At 37.8% G+C, this 5,522-nt stretch overlaps 1 pseudogene; it reads left to right on the top strand.

The window, feature by feature from the left end:
• Nucleotides 1–1,580: 1,580 nt before the first annotated feature.
• Nucleotides 1,581–5,522, top strand: LOC118045301 (putative disease resistance protein RGA3; annotated as a pseudogene).

Here is a 5,522-nt window from a genome sequence, read left to right as displayed (position 1 = left end):
AATTCATAAGAAAAAAAAAATAATACTTGATGATAATTCACTAAATAACACTCAATTATTCATCAAACCAAGATGAACAAATTAATATTACAGCTAGGGACCAATATGGAATTTTATCATATTTTATGGGTCAAATTGCAATTTTGTCAAATTAAAGGACCAAACTAAAAATATCATAAATTCATAACTATGCTGGAAATTCATCTTCAATTCTGTCCAGAATCTCTAATTATGCTCCAGGGACCATTCTGAAATTTTATCAAAATTTTAGGGTCAAATTGTAATTTTTCCAAATAGGAGGACCAAATTGAAAATGTCATAAATTCATAACTATACTGAAATTCTGCCCATAATTCATCTTTAATTCTGTCCAGAATGTTGGACTATGCTCCAAGGATCAATCTGTAATGTTTTCAAAGTTTGGGGACTAAACTATAATTTTTACAAATTAAGGGACCAAACTAAAAGTTTGTCATGTTCGACCTCAAACCAGAATTTTCACAGATCACCTACTGTCATATCAAGATTTTTAACTCAAATTCATCATTTAAACAAATCATAACTCAAAATCATTATTTTTACCTAAAATCTTCCAAAATCAACTATATAATTAATTACTCATAACAAACAACTCATAACATTCAAATTAATTTATCAATGAACTAAAAACAAAATCTTCAAAACACTAATATTCAACAAAACAAAAAATTTAAAGCTAAAAAAAAATATTTTATATATATCAAAACCTAAATTTTACCTTTATAGTTATTTTCTTTAACTCTCTTTTCCTTCCTTTTATCTTTCCCTTTTTTCTCTTTTTCTTCTTTCCCTTTTCTTCTCTCCTGCTGTCACTCACCCTCAATTTTCAGATCCCTCTTTTCCTTATATATATATATATAAGTTTTTTCATTTATATCTCCTTCTAAGCCTCAAAGGGCTTTGTTACCTTTTTATATTCACTTTTATTTTCAAACATCACAAAAGTGTTGGGCAAAGATCCAAATCCCCCAACCTGCCCTGCTTTCTGATTTTGTTTATCTTTCTCCATTATAATTTTTTTAAAAAAAAATTTACACTATTAAAAAGCTAGCTTAGCTATGATTTAGTTATTTATTATTCTTGGTTTTGACTTCTATAGCTTGGGGTTTTATATTCGTAGAGGTGGTGGAATGGGAAGGCAGTGGTACGAGAATCGGAAGTACTTAAAGAAAAAGAATACTTTCACAGATATTATTGCTTGTGCTGAGTATTCAATAGAACAGAGGTTCTGTCCAAAGGAAAAACTGTGTATTGAAGGAAGGAATGCAGGGGGGTTGCTTATCGGCTCCGTCCTTAATATGAGGCCTGATTTGTTTTTAAATTTGCTTTTGCTGGAGTACCTTTTGTAGATGCTTTGACTACAATGCTTTGACTACAATGCTTGATCCAACCATCCCTCTTACAACTTCCCTTGTAAAGATATGAAATTTGAACTGTATCCACTTTAAATCAATTGGGGAGGAAGGGACCCTCATGCAACTATGCTCTAAAAATTGAACTGTATCTCATCATTTCAAAACACTCTTCGTTTCATCTTTTATTATTTCACACCATACTTCTCTCTCTTTTGTGCTCAAAATATCTTCTTTGATTCCCCAAAAAAAAATAAAAAATGGCAGCAGAGCTTCTTCTTACGTTTGCCATGGAGGAGACTTTGAAAAGGCTGAGTTCCATTGCTGCTGAAGGGATCTGACTTGCTTGGGGATTGGAGGGCAAGCTGCGAAAGTTCAACCAGTCCTTGACCATGATCAAAGATGTGCTCCAAGACGCAGCCAGAAGGGCAGTAACAGAGGAGTCTGTGAAGCGTTGGCTGCAGAACCTACAGGTTGTAGCTTATGATGCTGAAGATGTTCTAGACGAGTTTGCGTATGAGATTCTCTGCAAAGAACAAAAGAAGGGAAAGGTACGTGACTGCTTTTCACTCCACAACCCCATTGCATTCCGTTTGATTATGGGTCAAAAAGTTAAGAAGATCAATGAAGCCCTGGATGAAATCCGGAAAGATGCATCCGGATTTGGGCTTGGATTGACATCTCTACCTGTAGATAGTGCTCAAGAAGTTAGTTGGGGTCCAGATCGAGAGACAGATTCCTTCCTTGACAGCTCAGAAATTGTAGGAAGGAAGGATGATGTCTCTGTAGTTATGGATATGCTGACTAGCTTGACCGAACACCATGTCCTTTCGGTTGTCCCTATAGTGGGGATGGTTGGCCTTGGAAAGACTACTGTAGCAAACAAGCTTTGTGAAGCAGTGAGGGAGAGAAAACATTTTGATGTGCCTCTATGGGTTTGCGTTTCTAATGATTTTAATAAAGTGAAGATTTTAGGAGCAATGTTGCAAATGATTGACAAAAATACGGGTGGGTTGAGCAACCTAAATGCAATTATGGAAAACCTTAAGAAAAAGCTGGAAAAGAAGACATTTTTTTCTTGTTCTTGATGATGTGTGGAATGAAGACCAAGATAGTGGGATGATTTGAAGGAGCAACTGTTAAAAATTAACAGCAAGAATGGGAATGCTGTTGTTGTTACAACCCGCAGTAAGAAAAGTAGCAGACATGATGGAGACTTCTCCTGGGATTCAGCATGAACCAGGGAGACTATCAGGTGATCAATGTTGGTCCATTATCAAGCAAAAAGTGAGTAGGGGTGGACGAGAAACAATAGCTTCAGACTTGGAGGTTATTGGAAAAGATATTGCAAAGAAATGTGGAGGGCTTCCGTTGCTTGCTACTGTTTTGGGAGGAACGTTGCGGCAAAAGGAGACTCAGGAGTGGAAGTCAATTCTAAACAGTAGAATTTGGGATTCTCATGATGGAAATAAAGCTTTCCGCGTATTGAGATTAAGTTTCGATTACTTGTCATCGCCAACATTGAAAAAATGTTTTGCATACTGTTCCATTTTTCCTAAAGATTTTGAAATTGAAAGGGAAAGAGCTAATTCAACTTTGGATGGCTGAAGGTTTTTGCAAGGCCATCAAATGGGAGGATGGAAGACGAAGGCAGCAAGTGTTTCAATGACTTGCTTGCAAATTCCTTTTTCCAAGATGTTGAAAGGAATGAGTATGAGATCGTAACAAGTTGCAAGATGCATGATCTTGTGCATGACCTTGCATTGGAGGCGGATTCAGCTGTAGATGGCGCATCTCATATTCGTCATCTCAATCTCATTTCATGTGGAGATGTTGAGTCAGCATTAAAAGCGGGTTATGCTACAAAATTGCATAATGTTTTCTCAATGGTTGATGTATTAAATGGGTCTTGGAAATTCAACAGGTTGAGAACTCTCAAATTGCGACGGTCTGATATCACAGAGTTACCAGATTCAATTTGCAAGCTGAGACATTTGAGATATCTTGATGTCTCCGATACTGCTATTAAAATATTGCCAGAATCCATCACCAAGCTCTACCTTTTAGAAACATTAAGATTTACTGATTGCAAGTCACTAGAAAAGCTTCCCAAGAAAATGAGAAATTTAGTCAGCTTGCGACATCTTCATTTTGATGATCCAAAGCTAGTGCCAGCTGAGGTGAGACTCTTAACACGCATTCAAACTCTGCCTTTTTTTGTTGTGGGTCCAAATCATATGGTAGAAGAGCTGGGATGTTTGAATGAACTAAGAGGAGCATTGAAGATATGCAAGCTTGAGCAAGTTAGAGACAAAGAAGAAGCTGAGAAGGCAAAACTGTGTGAAAAAAGAATGAACAAATTGGTGTTTGAATGGAGTGATAATGGTAACAATAGTGTTAACAGAGAGGATGCGCTGGAAGGCCTGCAACCTCACCCAGACATAAGAAGCTTGACAATTAAGGGCTACTGTGGTGAATATTTCCCATCATGGATGTCTACATTGGAACTCAATAATCTGACGGTCCTAACATTGAACGGTTGCAGCAAGAGCAGACAACTCCCAACACTTGGATGTCTTCCTCGCCTTAAGATTCTTCACATAACTGGAATGCCTAGTGTGAAATGTATAGGCAATGAGTTCTATAGTAGTAGTGGCAGGGCAGCAGTGCTGTTTCCAGCACTGAAAGAACTCACTCTATCCAGTATGGATGGTCTTGAAGAATGGATGGTACCAGGTGGAGAAGGTGATCAAGTTTCCCTTGTCTTGAAAACTTGTGCATTGAGGGGTGTGGCATGTTGAAAAGCATTCTGATATGTCACCCTTCATCTCTTGTACACTTTGTAATTCGAAAATGTGATGAACTGAGATATTTATGTGGTGAATTTCATGGCTTCACATCTCTTAGAATTTTGATGATAATTAATTGTGAGAAGCTAGCATCCATTCCAAGCGTACAACACTCCACAGCTCTGGTGGAATTGATCATATGGAACTGCCCTGAGTTGATCTCCATTCCTGGTGATTTCCGAGAATTGAAATATTCTTTGAAGAACTTGTTTATTTATAGATGTAAAATGGGAGCTCTTCCAAGCGGACTACAATGTTGCGCATCTCTAGAGGAATTGCGGATAGAGTATTGCAAAGAGCTTATCCACATCAGTGATTTGCAAGAATTGTCTTCGCTTCGAAGATTAGTGATTAGAGGTTGTGATCAGCTCAAAAGTTTTGATTGGCATGCTTTACGACAATTACCTTCTCTTGTTCTTTTAGAGATCAGTGGGTGTCGGAGTTTGAGTCATTTCCCAGAGGAGGATTGCTTAGGCGGCTTCACCCAACTGAAGGAATTGAGCATCGGTGGCTACTCAGAGAAGCTGGAGGCTTTTCCTGCCGGAGTTTTAAACTCAATCCAACACCTCAACTTGAGTGGGTCCCTTGAAAGACTATGGATACGGGGATGGGATAAACTGAAGAGTGTACCACACGAACTACAACACCTCACTGCCCTTGAGTCACTGTGGATATGTGATTTCAAGGGACAGGAATTTGAGGAAGCATTGCCAGAATGGCTGGCCAACCTTTCTTCTCTTCGATCTCTCTGGATTTGGGATTGCAAGAATCTCAAGTATATGCCAAGCTCAACAGCCATTCAACGCCTCTCCAAATTAAAGGAATTGGGGATTTCAGAATGCCCACTTTTATCAGAAAATTGTAGAAAGGAGAATGGCTCCGAGTGGCCCAAGATTTCTCATATCCCATCAATCATCGTAGAGGGTACACGTGTACAGGTAAGTAGGGATTAAATTTTTATGTTACTTTGTATGCAGTGGAGGAGAATTTAATAATAACTCAAGGATAGTGGAAACTAAACGTCGATAATCCAAGTCTCCAACTCACTATGGCTCATATTTGAACCGCTGAACACTTGATTTGTGCACTAATTTTCATTCACTTCATTTTCGTTGAATAATATTTTTTTATTGCATTCGTTGAATATACTTACTGTACATTCAAAGTTTATATCCACTACTTATCATACATGCTTTGCTGCATTACTTGAAAATGGATAGCACTCATCTTGTGAAGACTGCAGAAACTATGAAGCAGTCTGGTTTTTTTTAAAAAAAATATC

Source organism: Populus alba, chromosome 3, assembly GCF_005239225.2.
Source record: "Populus alba chromosome 3, ASM523922v2, whole genome shotgun sequence".
Classification (NCBI taxonomy): Eukaryota; Viridiplantae; Streptophyta; class Magnoliopsida; order Malpighiales; family Salicaceae; genus Populus; species Populus alba.
The sequence above is the reverse complement of the archived record's forward strand: the minus strand, read 5'-3'. Positions and strand labels throughout refer to the sequence as shown.